Here is a 24,931-nt window from a genome sequence, read left to right as displayed (position 1 = left end):
ATATTGGGGCGCCTGGGTGGCTCAGTTGGTTGAGTGACCGACTTCTCAGCTCAGGGCGTGATCTCGCGGTCCATGGGTTCGAGCCCCACGTCGGGCTCTGTGCTGACGGCTCAGAGCCTGGAGCCTGCTTTGGATTCTGTGTCTCCCTCTCTTTCTGCCCCTCCCCCATTCATGCTCTGTCTCTGTCTCAAAAATAAACATTAAAAAATTTTAATCAAAAAAGAATTTCAATATTTAAAATATTTTAAAAATAATAATCATGATATGAATCTCAAATGATATTGGGATACACGCAGTAAAAAAAGTGTTTTCCATCTAATTGCTTGAGCTCTTCGATTTGCCTCCCCAGTGGAATGAGTTTTTGCATAACTTTCCAGAGTTACATGTGTGTATAATGTTCAGTCCACTGTATACTCTTAAGTGAAGGGTAGCAAATTCGTACACAGTGTTCATCTTGGTTATTTCTTTCCCTTAACAATACATACTGACCCATGGAAATATGCCCAACTGATTTCTGAACAGTAGCGTAGGGGGAAAAATTCAACAGAAGAGGGAGCCTTCAATACTTGGTCCTCGAGTAGCTGGCATCCGTAGGCCAAAAAGCCCAACAAAAACAGAAACCAAAACCCACATCGACCTAAATCTCATTCTGTACACAAAAATTAACTTAAAATGAATCACAGACTAAAATGTAAAATTCTAAAACTTTTAGAAAACAACATAGCAAATTTTTCAGGATCTAGGGTCAGGCAGACTCCTTCGACTTGGTACCAAAAGCTCAATCCTCAAAAGGAAAAGAGATAAATCAGACCTCTTCAAAATTAACAGCTTTTACTCTGCAGAAAGACGCTACGAAGCAGTTGAAAAAACAAGCTACAAATCGGGAGAAATATTTATAACCCACATATCTGGCCAAGGACAGTATCTAGAACATCTACACAGAATTCTCAAAACCGGACAGACCAGGAAAGAAAACCAACACTTTAGTTAGAAAGTCGATAAAAGACATGAGAGACATTACACCTATGATAATATACGGATGGCAAATTAAGTACAGGAACAAAATGTTCAACTTCCTTAGCTGTCAGGAAATACAAACTAAAACCACAATAAGGTATCACCCTCCACCTGTCAGAATGGCTAAACCAAAAATAATGACCACACTCGATTCTGGCGAGGATGTGGGGAAACTAAATCCCTCCTACACTGATGGTGGGAACGTAAAATGGTAAAGTGACTCAGGAAAATGGTTTGGTAGCTTCTTAGAAAAGTAAACGTGAAATTTTCAGATAATCCAGTAATCGCACTCTCGGGTATTTATTCCAGAGAAATAGGAACCTATGTTCCTACAAAGATCTTTATGTAGTTTTTCTTACAGCATCTTTATCCAGACTAGCCCCAAACGGGAAACACAGGTAGGTGAATGTCTGAACAGCTAATGATGTATCCACACTGTGAAATATGCTTCCAGTACAAAGGAAGAGACTACAGATACATGTGTCCACTTGGATGAATTTCCAGGGACTTGTGTGGAAAAGAAGCCAATCTCAAAAAGTTATATATTGTGTGATTCCACTTCTACAACATTCTGGGAAAGACTCACTTAGATGAAGAATCAGCTTCTGGTTTTCTGGCCTTAGGGAGGGAAGTGCTGGGAGAAGATGGGGGGGGGGAGTCTCACTGCCACGAAGCCACACGGGCTTGGGGTGCTGGCTACTGTGAATCTGCACGTGATAAACTGCATAGAGGTGAACGTACTCACACGAAAGTGAGTACAACTGGGGAGATGAGAATAAGACTTGGAGGGCTGTATCAATGTCGATATCCTGCTGGTGATGTGATGAGCCCGGATGTTACCATGGGGGGAAACTCGGGTAACGTGTTCTCTCTCTAGCATTACTTACAACTCAGTGAGTCTGGAGTTACATGGAGTAAATACATAGATTTACATATATTATGCATGTGTAATTCACATCACTACAAACGAACATGCCTCATTCACACGATCACCTGCAGAATATTCCATTATATATGCGTTCCACAGCTTAAAGAATCAAAAACTATTTCATTTAGAGTTTTGAAATCTTCTTTTTTTTGTATCATTACAAAAGAGCTTTTTATTAGAGGTGTAGTTGCCAGGTAGGTCTAGAATGTAAAGAATCCAGAAGCTTCTGGCTCTGCTGTTTTATTAGCATAGGCTACATGTTTAACCTTCTTCGGTCTGTATTTCCCTCAAAATGTTTTTGTGTGTGTGTGTGTGGATAGTGTAATTTTTTTAATTTTATTTTTTAATTTCTTTTTTTAAATTTACATCCAAATTAGTTAGCATATAGTGCAACAACGATTTCAGGAGTAGATTCCTTAGTGCCCCTTATCTTTGTATTGCACACAATTTCACAGCGAATGTCTTCGCGTTGTCCATCATTCCTCACAGAGTTTGATTCAGAGTCCGTCTGAACCTTCCATCAGGGTTTGTCCTGGTTTGGAGGGTAGCTCCCTGGTTGCCCTCAGAGGCTGACAAAGCAGGAAGCTGGAGATTAAATCAAACCGAGTCTCGTCAACCCGGGGACAAAGCACAACGTGCCCATTTGTCATGAGAGCAAAGGGTCATCTATTGGACCCATTATGTCAAAGAGTCAGGAGTTTTGGCTTCGAACGTACATTTTACTGTGTTCTTTCACCTCACTGAGAGAGAGTCAAAGTTGAAGACAGTTGCTTCATCCCAGTGAGTGATCTTGCTGGATCTCAGTCTAGTTCTCATTTAGCTGCAGGAATTTCCATCTCCCGTGTTACATACGAAACAAGCAATCTGCTAGAGCCTGATTCTCCCTGCAGCTAAGTTTTCCACCTGAAAAGTTGAAGAAAGACGAAGACAGAGGATCCTCGAGTCTAAGATACACTCACCCCACTGCCAGAAGGGATGGGTGGGTGGGGACATCTAAAGACGCAGCTGCTGGAGTCGGGGCCGAGGAGCAGACCAGAGAACTCAGTCAGGTCAGGGAGAAGTGGAGCGTCTTGACTCGCACTGTCAATCCTGAGGGCGAAAAACCGGGCTCCCTCTAGACATAAAAATGTAAGTTTCAGCCCTTCTAGTGCAATCCAGAGACGGTGTCACAGGCTTGAAATTAGCACTTTGAATCAAAGCCAAAAAACGGGCGGCCAGTCCAGCTAAGAACAGGGGCCCCCGGAGTCTGGCTTCGCTTGACAGAATTGAGGAGCGCGGGCCAAGTCCCGCATTTCCACGATCTTTTTTTGAAGTCTTGGTTCGACCCTTGCAATTTCCCCGGAGAGCATTCGGGAGTCCTAGTGACCGACGCACAGGTGCAGAGGCCGCGTGACCCTCTTCCGGCAGGAGGGGGCCGCGTCCCGTTCCTGCTGGCGGGGGTCAGCCGTAGAAGTGACGGAACGTTCTGTCCACACAGGGTCTGCGCTTCTGTGGCAGGCAAGAGGGAACGGGGCAGAAAGTACGAGAATGTGCCCGAGAAGGTGCGCACCCTGCAGAATTCGGAAGGGAAGCGAAGGGGGTGAAGGAGGAAACCAGTCGGCGCCTTCAGGGGTTGGCAGGTGCCACAAACCGCGCCTGTATCGGGGGAAGGGCGTCCCCGGTTTGGGTAAAATCGCCTCGGAGAGGGCCCGCCTCTGCCCCGGGAGCTGGCCTGTCGGGTTTCTTCAAACGCCCGCAGCCTTGGCAGCCTGTAGAGTCGCTAGGGCCTTCTGGGCTAAGTCACCCGTCTGTCGGTGCCCGAGGGCCAAGACCCCGCAGGTAGAAACGGACCTGTCGCGCAGCCCCACGTCTGACCGCGGAGCGCGGTGCGCGGGGCTGGGGGTGGGGGCGCTTCCAGAGCTGGGTGCAGGTGGCTCTGAACCCCGCGATGGGGACTTGGAAATGGGGGGGGGGTGACTTTGGGGTCTCCAATAACGGAGAGCGGCCGAGCGAATGAGACCTGCGCGGACGCGCAGGCAGGGGTCACGAAAGGTAAAACAGAGCCCGGGACCACGTTAGCAGATAAATCCGAGTGCGCGGCGAGAAGGAAGAGGAGAAAGGTGATGGGGTGGAGGACCAGGAGCGAATCCCAAGGAAGGGGCTTTGCCCGAGCCCTGGTGTGGAGAGCTGACATCCTCGCCATCATCACTCCCAGCGCAGGCGGGTGACGGGCGACCTCGCAGGGAGAGGACTGGAGGTCCCTGAGGGTCTGCGCGGCGAGGACACGTCGGGAGTGGCGTGTTGGGCTGGGAAGAGAGTGAAACGCGGAGCAGAGACGGAGGGAGGGAGGGAGGGAGAGTGGGGGGACGGAGCGTAGCAGCACGCGGGTCAAGCAGGTAGGAATCGGGATAGGAAAGCCAGCGACGGCTTCGCCAGACGAGCAGAGTGGCGCAGCGGGAGCGTGCTGGGCCCATAACCCAGAGGTCGATGGATCGAAACCATCCTCTGCTAAGCTCGCTTATTGCTGCCCGCGAGCGCGGGGTCTGCTTCCCAAGCACCCCCAGGGCGGAGGCCCCTCCCGGGGAAGGATCTCCCGGCTGCCCTGCTCTCTCTTTCTCAAAGCTCACGGAATAACGGCAAACCCTCCCAGCCTTTTATTTTTCTGGCACTCCCGGTCTGCCGGCTGGACTCGGGCTCAAACCTAAAGAGTCACAGGGGCCTTTCGTGAGCTCGGCGGCGCCCCTACTTCCCGCGCCGCCGGGCCCTGGCGGCCTTGGCTTGGGACGCCGCGGAGGGGACCCTCGGGGGAAAGGGAGCTGACCCTGGGAGGAGCGGGGCTGACCCTCGGCGGAGCGGAGGTGACCCTCGGAGAGAGTGGGGGTTCAGGGCGGAGGGAGGGGAGGTGACGCTCCGGGGGGCGCCCGTAGGAGAAGCCCCCGCAATAGCGGGAATCCGTACGCGTGGGGAGCGGGCGGCGGGACGCGGTGCCGCGGCTCCCGGGGGAGGAGGTGCTGGCGGGGGCGGGTGGGCAGCGGGAGGGTGGGGCGGGAGCCGGCGGACACCGGGGCCCGCAGAAGAGGACGCGGGGCCGCGCGGCGGGAGCGGACGGAAAAGGACCGGGACGCGGGCGGGCGGGGGGTTCGCGGGCGGGAACCGCTCGCAGAAGTGACCCCCAGCGTCCGCCTCGCTTCCGGGCCGGGACGCGCGGGACCCGAGACGTGCGCGCCCCAGACGGCCGCGCCCCCGCCCTGCGGCCCCTGACTCCGGGACCCCCTCCCCGCGCGCCTCCCCGCACGTACCGGCCCGATCCCGGTCTCGGTGAGAAGCCCGGCTCCCCGGGGCCCGGGTGAAGTCTCCCGACTCGGGAAGGACGCGCTGTTCCGTCACCGCAGCGGCCGCGCCGTTGAGGCGGGAGGGGGCGGACTTTTAACCGGAAGTCTAGGGGGCAAATTCCCGCGTCTTCCTTCGTGTCTGTTCACGAGCCGCGGCGCAGCCCCCGGAGGATGAGGAGCGGGACAAGCTGCGGGTCCGGCTGTGGTTGCACCCCTTCTGTGCTCAGGGCTCTGTGAATTCCAGGTCCGGCTCCCGGGGGGACGCCGCACCTACCATCTTCCCCGACTCGGGGAGAAGCCCCCTGCGGACCCCGCGGCCACCTCCCGGGCGGACACGCTGCCGTCCGAGCGGGGCTGGGACCGCGGCGGACACGGGAGCATCGCGAAGCCTGGCTCCTCCTCGGGGACAGGGACACACCTGCAGGACTGTGGCCGAGCGACTTGTGCAAAAGTGCATGGAAACACGGCGCGCGCGCCTCCTGTCCGGGCAAGCGCGGAGTCTTCCCGCCGCCCCAGAAAGGACCGGGTCGCTGCCTTCCCGGCTCAGGCGGCGACAATAGGATGGCCCCCAGGTGGGGGGCGGGGCGCCGTAGTCGGCAGGATTCGAACCTGCGCGGGGAGACCCCAATGGATTTCTAGTCCATCGCCTTAACCACTCGGCCACGACTACATGGGCGCTCCGGACCTCATTAGCATAAGTAGCCGTGAGGCCCGCAGGTGTCAGGGGCAGGCGCCAGAGGCAGGCGCCAGGGACAGGCGTCAGGGGCTCGCATCTTCCACCAGGAAGCGCATCTGCTGTTCCCGTCTCTTCCCGTTGGACATCAGCGGGGCGAATTGGCGGAGTCACGCGTCCTTGTCGTGAGCTCGGGAGGACCCCTGTCTCGGGCGGCCTGCCGGAAGGGGCTGGGGCAGGACACCTCCCGGGAGCCCAGCTCCCTGCGCGGCCAGCTGCCGAGGGGACCCGGGAGACGCGCAGCAAACCCGCACGGGCTGTAGCATCGGGCCGCGGCTCCGTGAGGACAGCGACAGGCTGTGCGGAGGTCCAGCCCCAGCAGGTCCAGGGGTTCCCGAAGGATGAACGTCGTGGGCGAAAATAACACATGGACGCAGACAACAGCAGTGGGTTCGACCGGCGGCTTTATTGTGGCAAACGTGGCATTATATTTGTTAGCAAATTCCTTGTAGCTGTGTTATCTATGTTTCTAGGCATTACCTAATTCTAAAAATGTTCCTTTGTGTGATCACCCATAAAGGAACAACATAGTTATTTTCTTGTAACGTTCCCTCCTGCCCTTTCAAGGTCATCTAGCTCTCGACACCTCAAGTGGAACGTTTACAGGGATAGGACTTTTTAATTGTTTCTTTGAACCATTTGCAGTATAAGGAACAAAGGTTTTCGCTTTGGTCTGGGGTGCGGGGAGGGAGCCAAGAGGGCCCTGGGAACCCACGCCTCATGTGCTCCCAGAGAAACAATGTATACCTAGGAACTAATGAGCCATTCTGTACCTTAACCCACCAGGTCCAGTTACCATCTGGAAGCCTCCTGGGGGCCAAGCAGGCCTAGGGGTTGGAGTAATTTGTATCCATAGATATGTTTCTTTGTTGCCATAGTGGGGATTTCGAACCCATTTGCCCCCTCCTTGGCTGGGAAATACATGGGCCCATCCTTCCTTTAGGTAGAGGAGTCTTTATAGGGGGTGGCAAGGGCTGGATGTGGGGCCGCACAATTTCCCTGCGGAATCTTATTTCTTTCCCCAATGGTTCTTTTCCCGGGAGGCCTGGTGTGGGCAATTCCCCAACCGACAACTCCCCAGGTACTTTCATTGGTAGGGGGGCTGCCCTGACCAACGCTAAGGTCAAATTACATAGAAGCGGGAACATGAGAAGCTTCACTTGAACTTGTACTTGTGGGCCGCCCGGGCCCTGCCATCAGGCTGGTTGGATAGCTCGGCTTCCGGCGAGGCTGGACAACTCCAAGTGACCAACCGTTTTCAAGACGAGTGTTGGGTTCTGCACATAGTGGAAGATCCGGCGGTCGTCTCCCCGAAAACCCACACCCATCTGATTTAAAAGACTGTCTGGCTGCACCCGTGTGCGGAGATCACCCTGGCACAGGCCTCCAATAAAGCCGTTCCTCAAACCTTCAAAACATGAACATGTATACAAATGTAAGAGGCTTCTAAAACTGTTCCCCATCTCACTGTTCTTTCAACATCATCTTTTAAAAATTTGTTAATTTTGCCAATCGCCGACTGGCGCCGATGTTTTGAGAAACAAGTTCAAGGTAATTACTTTCACTGTGCATTGCAGGCAACGAGGCAGATAATTAATCCAAGAACCCTTTGAGGCAAATGTCAACTCTCGGGTAATATCAATAAATAACCAACAAATCAATACAATGCGTCCCTCTGCTGTTCACTTGTAAGACTGGATCACTTCGGGCTGCAGGAAGCAAACAGAAGGTTCGCTCCTGACTCTGCAAGCCGGAAGCCAGCAGCGGAAACATCGTGAAGTGTCCCTCCCTTCCTCTCAGTGTTTCACTGGCGAAAAGGTTGCCTCACTGAGGTCATGTTAATTGCACATTGCTCTTGTCAGTGAATACGTGTTATGTCATAAACGTTTTCCCAGGACGATTACAGAAACCTCCCAAATTTCTGTTTAGCGGCCTTTATTGATCTGTTAGGCAGATGAAGCAAAAATATTTAAACATTTCATCCATTTTTAATACCTTTTTAAACCTATCACAACGGGAAATGAAAAGGTTTGTGTGCAGTACACGCTCTTTGTTAAGTTCATTTCCCTAGGACGGCGCTCCTCAAAGCTCAGTGGGCATCAGGTCCTCCCTCCTGGGCTCCCTCCTGGGCTCCCTCCTGGATTCCCTTCCGGATTCCTTCCTGGGCTCCCTCCTGGGCTCCGTCCTGGGCTCCCAAGCACCCTGTGACCCTGTGACCGCGGTGTCCGCGAAGGGCGGCCGCTGGGGGTCGGCTCCGGTGCTGCGGGCCTCGGACATTCGAGTGGTTTGTGCCGGAGCCTTTTTCTGACCCGCCACGAGGCCGCGGGTTCTCGGTTTGCCCTGCACGGTGGACGGGCTCCTTTGTTCCGGAGGGCGAGGCCCGCGGATCTTCCCGGCTGTCGCCCGGCCCCACTCCTTGGGGCGCGGCACGCATCCACTCTCGGTTCACCCCAGGCGAGCAGGTAGTCGTGGCCGAGTGGTTAAGGCGATGGACTTGAAATCCATTGGGGTCTCCCCGCGCAGGTTCGAATCCTGCCGACTACGGTTTTACCAGGAACAGTCTGGATTATTCTCCCGCGTACGCACACCCGCAGATGAAGGTAACGCACCCCGTTCCCCACCCGCGGGGGCTGCTTCCTCAAGTGCGGGCGGCGCCCTGCTCGGCTCCACTCGCCAAGTTGGCATGATGCATGCACCCGACTTCCTCAGACTCCAGCCCCCACTGTGGGAAGTTAGGATCCCTGAAAAGTAGTGACTCTGGTAGCTCGCTACCGATCACTTTGTGCCGAGAAGACAGGAGCGAAGCAGGAGCCCCGTGAGATTTTTATTTCCACTTAATCGATGAAGAAACTGCTCAGGGCCGCACAGTGAGGCGGTATGGTCGCGGACTTCCGGGTGGGTTGATGGGCCGGGGCGCTCACAAGGTCCTCAGGAGACACTCCTAAAACGCTCAGGTTGCTCGCAGCTTCAGGGGCAGATTTGTTAGCGCCCCCAAATCACAGTGGGTCCTCTTTTTCAGGCCCGTACTGCACCCCGGCGTTCCAAGGACTTGGCGCGTCTTATTTGTCGATGTTTACACCAGGTCGTCAGAGATCCCGCCAGACAAAATAGGTTTGTATCCTGGTCTCAGGACTGGGAAGCCAGAGGGCGAGCCCCGCACCCAACCCCCCAGCAGCTGTTCGTCGCCCCTGCCCCTGCCGGGGGTTCAGACCCGCGCCTGCCTCCACCGCTGAGTCGGCTCACTGTTCTGGACTCGTCCTCTCCGGCGATAAGACCACAAGAGTGGTGCGACCTAAGATCCTGGATTTGGCCTGGGATGGAATATTGCTGCCCGTTGAGTGTTCGGTGCTCATGTTTTCCCTGATGCCGGAAGCATCACCCCTCAGTACGTGGGTGGGTGGGGGGGGTTCGCCTATATCTGAGCGGGGCATTTCTTCACAGCGCGCAAAGAGTTTCCCACCCAGCAGACCTTTTCCGCTCCTGAACCCCAGAGCCTGATGCCGGGACAGACTTTTCCAACCAACAGGATTTGGATGTAGAGTCGAAGACTGGTTTGAGAGAAAGGCGAGAGCTGTTTTGGCCCCAGAGATGGGGAGGAATTGGAATTAAGGCACATATATTGGAGGGAAGGAGACTTTTAAACTCTGCAAAGCCCCCGATCGACATATTCCTTAGAATTAATGCTTCCATGCTGCTGCAGAGAGAGACCCCAAAGCAGATTCTTCTGTCCCCACTCCCTTCTCCTCTAGCACGTTCAGGGGATGAAAGTGTTACGGTGGGTTTCACAAATGATTAGGAGAAACAAACAGTGATTAAGAGGCTTATGAGTTCAGGTCCGGAAGAAAGATGGGAGTGAACTTGCGGGTGAGAAGACCCGGTGGGGGATGGAGCTGTGGGGGGGGGGGAAGGTGACTGAAAGTTATATGGCTTTGAGGATAAATGATTATTTAGGGAGTCACTAAAAAGATCACCTTATTGCTAAGGGCAAGAATCATCCTGGAAGCAGCCTTCCCCAGAATGACACCCAACAGTGTGAGACAGTGGGGGGAACACCGACAAGATCCTCAGGGAAGCATAATGTAAGTCCAGGATTTTACATCAGCTGAGATGTATTTTGGGTCATTTAAGAATGTGTATTCCCACCCAAAAGGATTAGGCGACATTTAACAGGCATAGATCCACACATAGCTATATGGATGAATCTGAAAAAAAAAAAAAATGAAAGCTTCAGGAGCAGAATGAGACATATAGCAAAATATGATACGGAAAATAAAATCAAATACGCAAAAATACTGACATCTGTTTTGCAGGAACACATTTGAGTAAAACTGTAAACATTAGATGCTTTTAAAGTTAGCCTTATAGGGGCGCCTGGGTGGCTCAGTTGGTTGAGCATCCGGCTTTGGCTCTGGTCATGATCTCATGGTTCATGAGTTTGAGCCCCACGTCAGGCTCTGTGCTGACAGCTCAGAGCCTGGAGCCTGCTTTGATTTTGTGTCTTCTCTCTCTGCCTCACCCCTGCTCATGCTGTCTCTCACTGTCTCTCAATAATAAATAAACATTAAAAAAAATTTTTTTTAAAGTTCACTTTGTAGAGTAGATTCGAGGGAGACCATTATGGAGATAAAACAATCAATCAATTAAGACATGGTCTTTACAGAGACTAATTTACAACCGAGATTGAAAATCTGACAGGTGTTTCAAATCATTGTAATCTTTGAGACACATTTATGTACATATACATATATATTATATTAGATAAAATTTAATGGATGAAAAATAATGGCTAAACGTTAGAATGACAGAAACTTCAAAATGTCGACAGTATTGCAGGGCTATCCAAGGCCTGTGAGCTGACAGTTGGAAATTATGGAGCTATTTTGGACACAAATCTGTCACCGTGTAATTAAATAAAAGACAAACTTAGCACAGGATCCAACTTTTCATTGTGTTTATGCTACATATCCCACAAGTCTGTAGAAGGTATCTATGACTATGTTCAGCTTAGTGGCGTTAACAGGGGTGGGATTTTTAATCAGTCTGTTTGTCTGCGACTTGGTGAGTCCATACGACTGAGTGGACGCACACTGAGGTCCGAGACAGTGAGAGGAAGTTACACAGTAAATGTAAACAACACGTGTGGAGCACTTTACTGTTCGTATAAAATAACAAAACAACACATGCAAACAGAACTACAAACATTCAGACAAAAAGTTGCAGAGTCTGGGGGTGGGGGTGAGGGGGGAAATGTCACAGGGCACCTAGCAAAATAATTGCTCCTGGAGTCAGAAGGCATAGAATATTGTAGTGTGAAAGGGAAATATCAATCCATCCAGCTAAAAAAAAAAAAAAAAAAAAAAAAAGAGCTGTATATAGACCAACAATGGTAATGTGCTTTGAACTGTGGAACGTAATTAAGTTAAATGCCTGCTTGGAAATCCAAAAACAAATTGCAACTCTTTGACGTTACCTGGATAGGGTCTATGCCCTCCCACCTGACCCAGGAACATACCTGTAGTGGGGCACGCTGGGCCGATCACCCGTGGCAGGGAGGGAGAACTCCCCCCAGAGGGATCAGGAGGTGTCTCAGGGGAAAGGATGCTGGAAATAATTTTTCTAGGATTTGGGCTTTGGCCGGGTGCTTTGGGGGAGGCTCCCGAGTAGCAGGGTTCTGCTCTGGATTAGAAACTGTCAGAAAGCAGGCGCTATTCCATCACTAGGTATCGCAGTTGATCTTGTGAGAAGGAAGCAGATCGGAGAGAAGATAAAGCTGTAACTGGTCAGAGGTGACAGTCACTTGTTTGCATGAGGAAGAGGTTTGGTATTGTGTGTGTGGCACAGTGACCTTAGACAAAGTTGGGCCGTCAGCTGTCTGACTCATTCTATCATGGTCTCGGAGGAGGCATGTCTGATGTCGGTATTCTGGGCGATTATGTTCAATAGGAGATGACGTGGCCTGGCCCGAGTGCCGGCTCAGCTTCTGGATGTCACAAGATACTTTATTCTCCTTTCTTTCTCTATCCAACACTTCTCTTGTGATGAAATTCTTGTTTGCCTCTTAATTTCAAAGTTGAAATTCAACATATCAAAGTTCTTGGGGGATAGGATTGGGGAATATGGACTTTGACCAAAGTCTTTGAGCCCATCTTACCATAGTTAGCATCTAATGTGGGTAATGAGGGACATTAGAACAATTTCGAATGGGGCCACCTTCAGATGGGGTGTGAGATGAACAAACTTTGAGGTGATCAGAGGTCACTGGCATGATTAATTCCACTTCAGACCATCGGTGTACTAGAAATCCCTGTACCAGCCCTAAACCTTGACCTGCAAGGGCTTAGTTTTCAGACAGTAAAATGACGTCACAGAACGTCCCAGGAAACAGATATCACACGGGTATCATCGTAGGTGGGAGGGCATCACAAAAATGGCCCTGATTTCACTTGAAAACATCATCCTCAGTATATAATGACTGATGGGGGCACCTGGGTGGCTCAGTTGGTTGAACAACTAGCTCTTGATTTGACTCCGGTCATGATCTCATAACTGTGCGATTGTCCCCCTACCCCCCACCAAGCCCAAGGCGCATGGAGCCTTGGAACAGGCTCTGAGATGGACAGGAGGCCTGCTTGAGATTCTCTCTCTCTCTCCTTCTGCACCCGCCCCCCCCCCCCCGGTGTTAAACTCTCTCAAAAATAAAATATATATATATTTAAATATATATACATATATAATGACTGGTTGATATCAACTGTGGTAAACTGAATTTCTACTTTCTCTGGACATATATTCATCTACTTTATGCATGCCTCCCTTCTTCTTCAATTAGGCTGAGCCTTCTCACACTTAATAAGAAACAACAGAAAGGAAAAGAGTTTCCACAATCTTTCCTCCCCTCTTCTATAACAATCAGGCGAATCCGTATGGCTACAGGTTTGAGTCAACCACGGCTGTCAGTTTTTGGTGTAGAGGAAATATCTGTTGATCGTATCCTCTTTAAGTTTTCTGATTCTGATTCATGTGGACCATTTTCTGATGGCAAAATATTTACAAGAAAGACTTAGAGTTTTACTTTTGCAGGGTAGAGACACTTTTTGCATGTTTGTCTGAACAAGAAAATTTGTGTGCCTAGGAAGGTAAGAAAGAATAAAGCAAACTTCAGTGTCGACCACACTAAGAGCAGTCCGTATCCACGGGTGACGGAGTGTGTGAAGAGTAGATCCCGCATACTCTGAAGGGCGAGGGGCTGCGGCAAAGCCATAACTGGTGTTTCCCCAGCACAGACCTAGCAAGACACTCGGGATTGTGCGTATCCCACAGTCAGTGACACACCGTGAGAGAGAAAACCAAAGATCTCTAATTTTGAATGAGGGTGTGTGTTTACTCGTGGTGGCAGAGACTTCACAGAACTCATTTATTATGAAGGGCAATCTGGATATGCACGTTTGGATAAACAGTTTGCACAAAGCGACAACGGGAGAAGAAGCAGGCCGTGAACGAGACCCGGCTACGGGGACAGAATTTGCAGGGCGGGCACATTTGGAGTTAGTGATAGGTGTTGGTTGTGAGGGGGAGACCATTGCCTAACAATCTCCTACCCGCCTGGTGTCGTGATGAGACTATTTGCTGGCGTGGGATCTTCCAGCCCGTAGCGGAACGTCTGCAGATTTCCAATCCAGGATGAAAACAACCTCACTGCATGTAACACAGACGCCCAACCAGAAGTTAAAAAGAAGAAGAAGAAGGCCTATACACAACAGCACAAGAGCAAATGAAAAAAGGAAACTTGTACAAATAATGTAATTAGTAAAGAAATAGCTGTAGAGCAGGAGTTAGCCGTGCTGGATGAGAAAGAGGGAAGTCTGGCGTTCTGGGGGCGGCATAATGGCCCGATGAAGGCCCAGTGAGATTATTACTATGGATTTCCCCTCAAATTTTACCTCGAAATATGTTGAATCTGTAGATATATTTACGATGTGATAATGAGTCTTAGGCACCCCTTACTTAGAGTCCCCTAATTTCAGATTTTCCACCTTTGGTTTCTGTGTGTGTGTGTGTGTGTGTGTGTGTGTGTGTGTGTGTGTGTATTGTATACACAAACTGGGTTCAGTGGCCATAGGGAGAGGGGAGGAGGACCATTAGAATTATTTATTTCCCCTGTTTGAAATATTTAGCAAGTGCAAACATTCTTTTTAATGTGCACAGAAAATAAATGTTATGTGAGTCGATTCTTGCTTTTTATTTAGAGTTGTTTCCCGGTCACGGCAGAGTACAGGGGCTTTGCGTTTCCCTCCTGCGTTTCCGTCTCATGGTTCTTTCCCTCCTTAAAAAGAAACCCCATTAAGCCAGAAGGAAATTCTGTTCCTTCGTCCTGGCCCAGATGCAGGCGTGTGCGGACTTGCAGGGACTCACAGGGGGTACCCAGGGCAACACTTGTCGGGGTCATTGAGGTGAACAGCACTTTCCAGGAAAAAAACAAAGCGAGACCAAAACACTCAGCAGGTTCCACCGAGACTTGAACTCGGATCGCTGGATTCAGAGTCCAGAGTGCTAACCATTACACCATGGAACCCCACGCGGGATGCCAGCCCCCGTAATCGTCTATGAAGAGTTTGAGCGACTCCACTGAGCGTTTAGTCGCGTTTATGAGTCACGATTCTTCGTCCACGCTCGCGCATGACACTCTTAAAAACAAACCCCAGGAGATTTCATTTTTGTCTTATTTTATGTTCCGCCACCCAGACGGCCATAGAGTGCCCCTCCCCCCCCCCCCCCCCCCCCCCCGAGGTCCTCACCCTGCTGGCTTCGGGAGGAAGAGGCAGCACCCGATCCGCAGCGGGGCTGGGCGGACGTCACAGTCACTGTACGCGGCGACGGTCCCCGGGAAGCGGCCCGCTTAGTCCCCGGACACACGGGGCACAGGCTTGGCGTCTCGCCTCCCGGCCCCGCGGTGTTTTCTCCTCGCACATTGTTGATCGTCGCGTCTCCTGCCTCCGGGAAGACACACCCATGTGTCCGTTTCTGGCACGTTCACGGGAGAAAACCCGCGGGAGGAGCGTGTTGGCGAGAAAAAGGCGCAGGTGGGCTTGAGCGCACCTCGGCCACCTGCAGCCGTCGGCAAGGAGCGCGTGGGCCACGCGGCAAGTCACCGTCTACACCCGCCAAGTCACCGTCTACACCCGCCGCCTGACCCGAGAGGAGCGTGCCCGCGAAGGCTGCCGAACTCTATCCACGACGTTCTTTCCCGCTGCTCCGCACAGACCCTCTCTCGGGCCCCGCGATCCCCTTCGGCTAAAGAACAGGCTTCTGGGCGCGGAATTTGTGCGGGCGGGACCCCGGGGGTGCGGGACCCTGGGGGGGAGGGCGCGGGACCCCGGGGGGTGCCGGCCGCCTGCCCCGCGCGTCCGAGGCCGCAGAACGACTTCTCATCGGAGAGAGGGAGCCTGGGCCCTGCGGCGCGGTGACTATCCGGGTGAAACCTGTCCGCGCTCAGGACTGTGTCCGAGGCCAGCACCCGGGTCTCCGTGCCGCGCACCCCGGACACCCCCCGCCCCAGGCACTCGCCACGCGGAGGAGGCGGCGGCACGCGCCTCCCCTGCTAGCAGGGGCGAGCGAGGTCGGAAGGGCGGCCCGCCTCTCCTTCCATTGGTCTGTGATGCAAGACCAACCAAACTCAAGGAGCTTGCAAAACGCCAACTCCGTGCAAACACCAGTTCCGCGCAAAGCCCTTGGAGAACTAGGACCCGGTTCCGGAATCTGGGTCCTGCTAACCCACACGTCTGCGGCCATCTCACGCGCGGGAGGAAGGTGTCACCCTGCAGCTCACAGGAGCAGGTGCAGAAACATCGCCACAGAAAATAATCTTAAAGGAAATGTAGAGCTAAGCTTGCAAAATGCAGAGCGAAACCTCTCCTCCCTCTCAGGCTTGGGGGTTAGCCCACGGCCCCTGGAGAGTCACTTCTTGGTCCGGGGCCTATATATGTAGATATCCAAAAAGCAGGAGTGAAGAACGGGGAAAAGAAGACATTAGAACAGGACCAAATCAAAGGATTGAAACAGAAAGATACAGTTTTTAAAGCTCCTATTGTAGGGGCGCCTGGGTGGCGCAGTCGGTTAAGCGTCCGACTTCAGCCAGGTCACGATCTCGTGGTTCGTGAGTTCGAGCCCCGCGTCGGGCTCTGGGCTGATGGCTCAGAGCCTGGAGCCTGTTTCCGATTCTGTGTCTCCCTCTCTCTCTGCCCCTCCCCCATTCATGCTCTGTCTCTCTCTGTCTCAAAAATAAATAAACGTTGAAAAAAAATAAAGTTCTTATTGTAGAAAAAAAGCCATCAGCACCTTTTCCCAAGACCATTCAACAGTTTTATTGGACTCTGGAAGGTCAGGCGCTGGAGGTGTAGAGGTGAATAAGACACGGGCTCTCTGCTGGGAAGGATGTTCCGTAACCGGGGATCAAGTGGAGAAGCGCTTGTAGCTGGCAGTGTAACGGCTCGGACAAGATGGGAAGTTCAAATACAAACAAAAATGGAAAATACTGGTTTGCACAAGAATTGATAACCTACTGTGCAGACTGACCGTCCATAGAGAAAGTGCACAATAAGAGTTCAGCGCATGGGTCCCGATTATAAAAGCAGAACGGTTTGTCTTTGGCAGCCACAAGACGGTAAAACAGAAAAGGGAAAATAAAGAGTAAGTTCCACAACGGACTTAGAATTTTGGCTCAAACGAGCCTCCGTGCTGTTCGCTTTCACAGGCACGTACACGCACCGGGGTGTGAACAGGAAAACCCAACAAGGGCAAAGCCAGCGAGCCCAGGAGCTCCCACTGTCATGAGGGAGAGAGGTGCTGAGCCCGCTCAGGGGAGATGCTTATACTGGTCAGAAAGAAGGCGCTGGGCCTCGTGGCCATCGAGAGGCATTTTGTGCATGTCTGAAAACAAGAAAACGAAGCTGGCAATTTCTTCCGTCTCTTTGTAATGGACTGTGAAATTACTAGGGAGACTTCCAGAACCTTTGTGGGTGAAGCACCCCATGGCATAAGGAATGGAAGTGTCAGCCCGTCACACACAGAGGAACCTGGACACCAGCACCCCGCGAGTGCAGACCACAGACCACCCAGCGAGTTCACAAAATTACCCCAGTCTGTGCCCAAAACTAAGACCCCCCCCCCCACGTCTAGGTTTTTCCTGCATCTCATAGAGCCCAACGGTAACTCTTAAGAAATGAAATCACTCCAGTAAAATCAAACATAAAGCTCCTAGAGAAACAGCCTCTTCAAGTTCAGGCTGCATGATTCATTAACCTCGAAACTGCAAATTAGGAGCCCAAGGTGCACCCAGGCCTGGAGCTAAAAAGCTCGTCAAACTGGCTCTGATTGTCTCCCTCGTCTCAGGGCGGTTATGGGATGTGGCTTCCTGACCAAGCTGATGTAGGAGACCAGAGTTACACAAATCTGGGTCAGGCCCTGGGGAGAGGACCAGGTTCCTTTCTAAGCAGAGGAAGATCAGAATCTCTCCCGCAGCTTCTGCTCAACCTTTATCTTGAGTTTCCCATGAGAACAGTTATATCTGAATTACATTTTCCTCATTTCTTTTGGCAAAGGAAACATGTAAAAGTGTCTCTAATAAAGTGTCTCCTAAGTCTCAATAGATATGCTGAAGCTTGTAGGAACACATTTTTTTTTTTTCCCCTAGGCTTTCCTTGTTGCACTTGGAGGTAATGCCTTGTATTTCCAAGTCATGGCTATTTCATTAGCCATGCTTTATCCAGAGGTCTTGCTTCTGGAAGATTGAGAAATGGAGAAAAAATTCCAGGTAGCGACGGAAGTAAAAAGAGACGCCGATACAGCCACAATCATAGTGGGGTATTTTCACACAATACACCTCTCTGAAAAGCTAATAGAAAACATAAACAGAAAAAGTAACCATAATTCATAATACTGTTATTCATATAACCATACAATATAGAGAGAACAGGGCACACATCAACTCCAGGACTCAAACTTTTTCAGACACAGACGAAATGATCTCAAATTTGACATTTTACCAGGCCACAAAGCAAGGCTCCAAAACCATAACAGGGCTGGATACATGCTATTATTTCACGGCAAGAAAATTATACCAGAAATCAAAACCTGAAAATGAAAAATTATATTTGTTTACAAAATACGAAATGTGCTTCTAAATAACCTATGGTTCAAAGGATAGATCCCAAATGAAATTAGGAACTATTTTGAAATAAATGATAAAAATAGTGCATATCTGAACACATACTGTGCAGCTAGAAGTGTATATAGAGGGACCCCCTTGTGTACATATATATAAATAAAATAAACACTTAAAGGTAATGATCTAAGCATTCAGCACATGAAACTGGGAATCAACCACTAATTTCTTTCCAAAGAAGCTTCAGGGAAGGAAATAATGAAGCAAAGAGCAGACAATGCAATAGAAAGTAAGTACAAAATGGGGACACTCAACAAAGCCAACAAAAGTGGTAATCGTTTTTTTTCTTTTTTTGATATTTTTCTTGTGATAAAATACACACAACATAAAAACTGACCGTTTTACCATTTTTCAGTGCACAGTTCAGTAGCATCACGCACGTTCACCTTGTCCTGCAGCCCTTCCCACGTCTCTCCTGAACTTTATGCACCTTTTCTCAAGCTGAAATTCTGTAGCCACTAGTCAATACTTCCCTATATCCCCCTGGAAACCACCGCATCACTTTCTGTCTATATGCGTTCACTCTAGGTATCTCATGGAAGTGGAATCAGTTTTTGTCCTTTTGTGGCACATTTCACTCAGCACGGTGTCTCCAAGCTCCATCTGTGTTGACGAATGCATCAGAATGTCATTCCTTTCTCAGGCTGGATAATACCCCATCACATGCATAGACCCCATTTTGTTTAAGCACTCGCCCACTGATGGACACTTGAGCTGTTTCTACCTTTTGACTGTTGTGAACAATGAGTGTACAAATATCTGTTCGAGACTATGCTTTCGATTCTTTTGGGTGCATACACAGAAGTACAATTGCTGGGTCATATGGCCATTGTATTTTCAACTTTTTTCAGCCTCGTTGAGATCTAACTGACACCTAACGCTGTGTAAGTTTAAGGCACAAGGCAGAATAATTTGATATGTACGTGGTTGATATGTACGTATTACCTCACAGAGTTTCAATTTTGTATTGATTGTGTGATTTATTTCAGAAATGCAATCTGATTTAACATTCAAAACGCAATCTATAAAAGTAAATCTTTTGCATCGATAATATTAATAAGTAAAAGAATAATTATACAGTCATCAAAATACACGTGTAGAAAGTGTTTGACAAAATACAGTCCCTGTTCATGTTTTTAACTTAAAAAAGCTGTTTTTAATGGTTACAGATACATAGCAAGTTGCAAATATAGTACAGAGAGGTTCCATGTACCCCATGGTTCCTTCACCCATTTCCCTGATGGGTTACTTGTGACATAATCAAAGTACCATATTAAAAGCAGGAGATTAATATTGGCTCAGTGTTTGTATGTAATCCTGTCTCTGGTGAGAGCAGCCAATCTCAAAACGTTACATACTGTGGGCATTCCTGCACCAGATACACCACAGAACATCGCTGGGATCATCTCCACCCGCCCCTTCCAATCACGCTCACACTCTGTTCCCACCATCCGGAAACCTCTGACAACCGCTACTCTGTTCTAATCTCTACAATTTTGTCACTCGGTAGAGTCACGTAGTTGGAATCATGCACTGGGCGACCCATCAGGATTACTTCTTTCCCTGAGCCTAGTGCCCCCCTGAATGGCTTCCAAACTGTTGATTCGTCACTAGTGCCCTCCACTCTTTCCTGCCTAGAGTTCCAATCGACACACTTTGTGTCGTCACGCACCTGCTGAAGGACACTTTGGTGGTGTTCAGTTTTTGGCTGTTGCAAAGAAGACCCCTGTGGTCCTTCATCTGTAGGTTTTTGTGCAAACACAAGTTTCCATCTCTCCGGGAATGAGAGTGCAGGGGACGAATCATACAGCATTTTCCTGTTTTATTTTTATAAGAAACTGCCATTTTGCATTTCCACCCATATAAAAATCGTGTTCAATTTCTATCACATTCTCAGAAAGGCCAAACTACAGGGACAGAAAACGTGTGTGGGTATGGGCTGTTGTCTGCGGGGCTGGGAGGTGTCTAGAAAGGGGAACACAAGGCAGTTTCTGGATTGATAAAACCGCCTGGATCCTGATTACGGTAGCTGATTACACAAACGTGTGCATATGCTTTCAAAAAGTCCATTTTACTCCTCAATAAATTTTTTAAGTATCCTAAAAATAGCCTCTTGTGGCAGACTAAATACCCTTCACCCAGTGGTCTCTTTGGGAAATAGCTTACCTGGAGCAGAGTTCGGGGGAGAGAAAATTCGAAAGTACCCTTAGCTTTTGCACGTCGCCGGGCACAGGCCTGTTGGCGCGAACTTTCTGTGGCAACGAGCGTACCGACTCCGGTTTTTTCTGGGCGGCACTTGGGGAGGGCGGAGGCGGTGGGTTTTCGCCAGGCCCGAGACGCGTCCGCGCCAGGAACGCGCACCCCCTGCAGGCGGGATCAGACTGGGGAGAACGGTGAGGGCGGCCTCTCCGCGAATCGCGGGGCAAAAGCTCACTCGTAGTCGGCAGGATTCGAACCTGCGCGGGGAGACCCCAATGGATTTCTAGTCCATCGCCTTAACCACTCGGCCACGACTACAGGCACGAGCCGTGCTTCTTCGAATTCTAGGAGGAAACGTGGTAGGTTTACAGGTAGGATGCCCGTGTAGACAAAAGCGTGTTCAGGAAGCTGGCCAAGGTGCAGGGAGAGAGACGCGACGCTGAAAACCGCCCTGGGTCCCCTCACTCGGGGTCCCCAAGCTCCGAGGCTGACACCTAGCATACTCATCTCGCGGCGTTCGGGAAAGTGCTTGGCAAATACCAATGCGCTATCACTTTCCACGCGGATTAGAAGAAACCTATGGGTATAGACGGTCCAGGAGTTTCATTTCCCCTGAGATCCTGGCTGCTTTCTGAAGAAATGGATTAGCTGGTGTGGTTTGGTTTTTGCCAGTGCAAAATGTAACCAACACGACAGTTTCCTGCTCTCCTGTTCACTTTTGCAACGCACTGCTTCCTTCGGCAGGATTTCCAGATGCTCCACAGGGAAGATTCAGAACAAAATGCTTGAGTGTGGGTGCCAGGTAGATCGGTCCCCATTTTATGACCAATGGGTAAGAGGCGACAGCTGAAGGATTTGATGCGTCTTGAGAAAGCTGAGGTAACTGCTTGGATTTAATACATTGTATTTAATCAGAAGTAACAACGTGTTGTTTAAATAGAGTTCAATTCAGATGCCACTGGGAATGGAGAGGGCTAGATCTAATCAAAGATAAAATATTTTCCTTCTATTTATATCCAGAAAAGATAAACTGTGCTGTCGCTAATAACCAGAAGGCATGTGGTCATGGTAAGTAAGCACGCATCACTGGCAATCTTGGGAAAATTCCCAGCTATTTGCTTTAAAAGACTGAGACATATTTTCCATCTTTATTTTCTGCGTCTCCCCATAAGAATATTGGGGGGCGGGGGCGGCAGACCGTTGTCTTGAACTTTCCTAAAACATTTTTTAAAGTCTCAATTTTTTGTTATTAATATAATAACCCCCAAAGAGTCCTTCACCAAAGTATGCACGCAAAATAATTCTTAAGGTCTAATTCAATCAGCAGGTCAGAGAGGTAGAGAGGCCCCCAGGAATTCAATTAGTCAAGAACAAACTCAGAAATAGTGACCCGCATTGGAAAAGACAGATGATTGAACTGCGAACTGCTGGGGAACATTCAACTCCAAAGTCCTCGAGTCTATACTTAGAGTTCCTCTTTCGGTGCCCAGAAAAATAGATGTTTCTCTTCCTTGATTGGAAAATCTGTGATGTATGGAAACCAATTTGACAATAAATTTCGTATTAAACATAAATAAATAAGAAAAAAAAGAAAATCTGTGATGGCTGTCTCACACGGGGTGAGGGAGGTGGAGAAAACAACCCACAAGCTTACCTCCCAGAAACCAGCAGGACTTGGGTATAACTTCTTTCCCTCACCCCCAACCCCAGTCCTTCCCTTTCTTCCTTTCTTTTTCTTTCTTTCTTTCTTTCTTTCTTTCTTTCTTTCTTTCTTTCTTTCTTTTCTTTTCTTTTCTTTTCTTTTCTTTCTTTTTTCCTTTCTTCTTTTTCTTTTCTTTTTTCTTTCTTTCTTCTTTCTTTCTTCCTTTTCTTTTCTTTTCTTTCTTTCTTTCTTCCTTCCTTTCTTCTTTTTCTTTTCTTTTCTTTCTTTCTTTCTTTTTTCTTTCTTTTCTTTCTTTCTTTCTCTGTAACACAAGGGGAAAAGTTTATTAAAGTGAAAAGTGCACTCTTGAGATATGAGATGGGGTGAACTTAAGAGAGAGAGAGAGCTTGGCCCCCTCCCCCAGTACTTTGAATGCAAAAAAAAAAAAAAAAAAGTGAATAGTTGAAGTCCCCCAGAACTTAAATGCAGACAAAACCCAGCAGGAATACGTAAGCAGTTGAAAAGTTGGGTTATGACTCCTGTGGTAAGAACCACAGACCACACACCATGGGGAGCGGTGGGTGCATCTCACTAGGAAGAGCCTATTAGAAAGTTCAAGTTCCTACAGGGTTGAGTCTTGCGTGAGGTGATTTGGGGGAGGATTTCAAGAGGAGGGCTTTTCTGGATTGGATGCTGTCTGGAAGCAGGGAGCGATTCTGTGACTGGATAGCTTGAAACATCCCGTCCCGAAGGGAGAGTAGAGCAAAGCTGAAACTATGATTACTGAAGAAGCTGTGGTTACTCATATTGGACAAGTTGGGGCGACTTGGGGTCATTTTTGTGGCTTCACAATATGTTTGTTTCTGTTTTTCTTTTGTGTGTGTGAGTGCGCTCAGACACGACTACAGAGCGATCTTATTTTCATCTTGCTCCGTCAAGGTCACTGAGTGGCCCCGTCTGGCACCTGTGTTCGGTCAAGCTGTCTGTGCGCAGCGGGAGAGCGCCCAGGCCCGGCCGGTGACTCCGGGTCACCTCCCCATGACGGGTGCCGCTTTTCTCTGTCTCACAGTTTTCTAAGTCACGAATTTCGTCGAATATCACATCACAAACGCTTTTTGCAGGAACTCCCCAGATGTCATCGTAGTGGCTTGGTGATGTTTCGCTCTTCGGATGAGGCCGGAAAGAATTCGATATTCAATATTCTGCTTTTGCGCACAAAACGTTCTTCTTCAGGTGGGGCTCGTTCCGTGGGACAGTGTCCTGCAAAACGGATGACCGATTCAAGCGTTATCAAGCTTAAATCAGCCGAAACGCGTGTCCCGGGTGCTGCGCTCGCGGGGAGAACACGACCCTGTGAGAACACGAAGGCAGCGCAGAGGCAGGAGCCCTGGGCGTCGATCGCCACACGAGTGTCCCGGACAAGGGCTGGAGGACATCTTTGCCTTGGGATCTGAAAATCGGACGCCATCTGTTACTTGCTCGCGCCCCCGCAAAGGCCCTTCTGTTCCCAGGATTGCGTGACCCCACGTGTCCTCGCAGGTCAGCGGCGGGAGAATGCACCATGGGCAAGCTCCGACTCACCAGCCTCGATTGGTTCTGGATTTACTAGGGGCGCATTCTTTAATCTGTGAAGAAGACGCCTGGCCTCAGCCAGGAAATTGTTGCAAAACTCGGTGTGTGCCCATGCCCCCCACATCAGGCCTCTGTCACACTCACTGCCAGCACACCTTGGCCCGGTGGCCAGCCGCCCGCCTACCACACGCTCGCATTAGGAGTTAACATTCCACTAGCTATGAGGGCGGCTAGACGGCGTGCAATTCTGCTGACTGGCTGTGGAGGGGTGAGCCGGGGCGAGCGATCCAGCACCCAAGATGTTTACTGAGGATGTGGGGATCAGGGGTTCAGGGAAGGTAACCCGAACGTCTGCTGTCGGGAAAGGGCTGAGGATGACCATGCGCGCGACCAACGGCATCAGCCTTTCCAGAGCTCAGGTCCGGGAGGGTGGATCACCCATCGTGGATAACGGGGACATGAGCAGGGGTGGCTGTAAAGTCTGTGTATCTTAAAGATGCCCGTTGTCATTCAGTCCGTCATCACAGCCGTCTAGAAGCAGCACACCAAGTTTCTGAGCCACGGGGGGGGGGGGGGGGGGAGAATATCCTTCCCTGTGAACGGGGATGATGGGGTTTCGTCCTGGTCCCGGCCCAGTGCCTCCCTCCATTCACAGGCTCAGCAATCGTAGGAGAGGGAATTCTCCGTCCGGAGCAAACTCTGCTCTCACTCACAACCTGTGGTCTGAGACAGATGGGTTTCCAGGAGACCCTAGTTCGCCCAGGATGGACAGCACAGGTCGGAAGACACAGGGGGAGACCTTCACAGCTGTGCCAAACATCACAGGGTCTTTCCTCGCACTTCGCTGTTGGGATTTCACGTGACATATACGGGAAAGGCCCACAAAGTATTTGGAGAACGTGGGTGCATGGCGTAGCCCACGATGGGTAAGCGGCCTAGAGGACTTTATAACGTATAATGAAAATCATGTTTAGGCACCGTCTCTGCATGAAATTATTTACTTGAAAACGCGTTCTCAGATGGGGTGTTAAGACTGCTGAGGCAAGAGGGATTAAGATAAGGTCCGGAAGACTATTTCATTCCACAGACCACTAATTTGGGGGCTTGCTGCAGATATGTGCCACACGAGCAGCTGGGAATATTTAACTGCTCTGCAGTCTACGCGTCTTATTTTCTGCGAAGGAGCCCTTGCAACTGAGCATTCTGTTGATGGCAGACACAAACTAACGACAAATATATTTCTACCGCTGTCCACCCGGAAAGACTTCCTTTCATTTGAAAACTTTAACATTCTCTGCGAAGCACAGAG

At 50.0% G+C, this 24,931-nt stretch overlaps 1 protein-coding gene and 5 non-coding genes across 6 annotated transcripts in view; 2 read left to right on the top strand and 4 right to left on the bottom strand.

Moving 5' to 3' along the window:
* LOC147580609 (histone H2B type 1-C/E/F/G/I) overlaps positions 1-24,931 on the bottom strand; it is a 505,297-nt gene that overhangs the window by 331,359 nt on the left and 149,007 nt on the right. The window lies entirely within an intron of this gene.
* Positions 4,364-4,435, top strand: TRNAM-CAU (transfer RNA methionine (anticodon CAU)). Its single transcript has one exon. It is a non-coding gene; the product is annotated as a tRNA-Met (tRNA).
* TRNAS-AGA (transfer RNA serine (anticodon AGA)) lies at positions 5,845-5,926 on the bottom strand. Its single transcript has one exon. It is a non-coding gene; the product is annotated as a tRNA-Ser (tRNA).
* TRNAS-UGA (transfer RNA serine (anticodon UGA)) lies at positions 8,452-8,533 on the top strand. The gene has a single exon. It is a non-coding gene; the product is annotated as a tRNA-Ser (tRNA).
* On the bottom strand, positions 14,490-14,561 carry TRNAQ-CUG (transfer RNA glutamine (anticodon CUG)). The gene has a single exon. It is a non-coding gene; the product is annotated as a tRNA-Gln (tRNA).
* TRNAS-AGA (transfer RNA serine (anticodon AGA)) lies at positions 20,645-20,726 on the bottom strand. Its single transcript has one exon. It is a non-coding gene; the product is annotated as a tRNA-Ser (tRNA).

The sequence above is a fragment of the Puma concolor genome, chromosome B2 (assembly GCF_028749965.1).
Source record: "Puma concolor isolate L17-30 chromosome B2, mPumCon1.1.hap2, whole genome shotgun sequence".
Lineage (NCBI taxonomy): Eukaryota > Metazoa > Chordata > Mammalia > Carnivora > Felidae > Puma > Puma concolor.
Note: the sequence above shows the minus strand (reverse complement) of the source record. Positions and strands in the feature narration are given on the sequence as shown.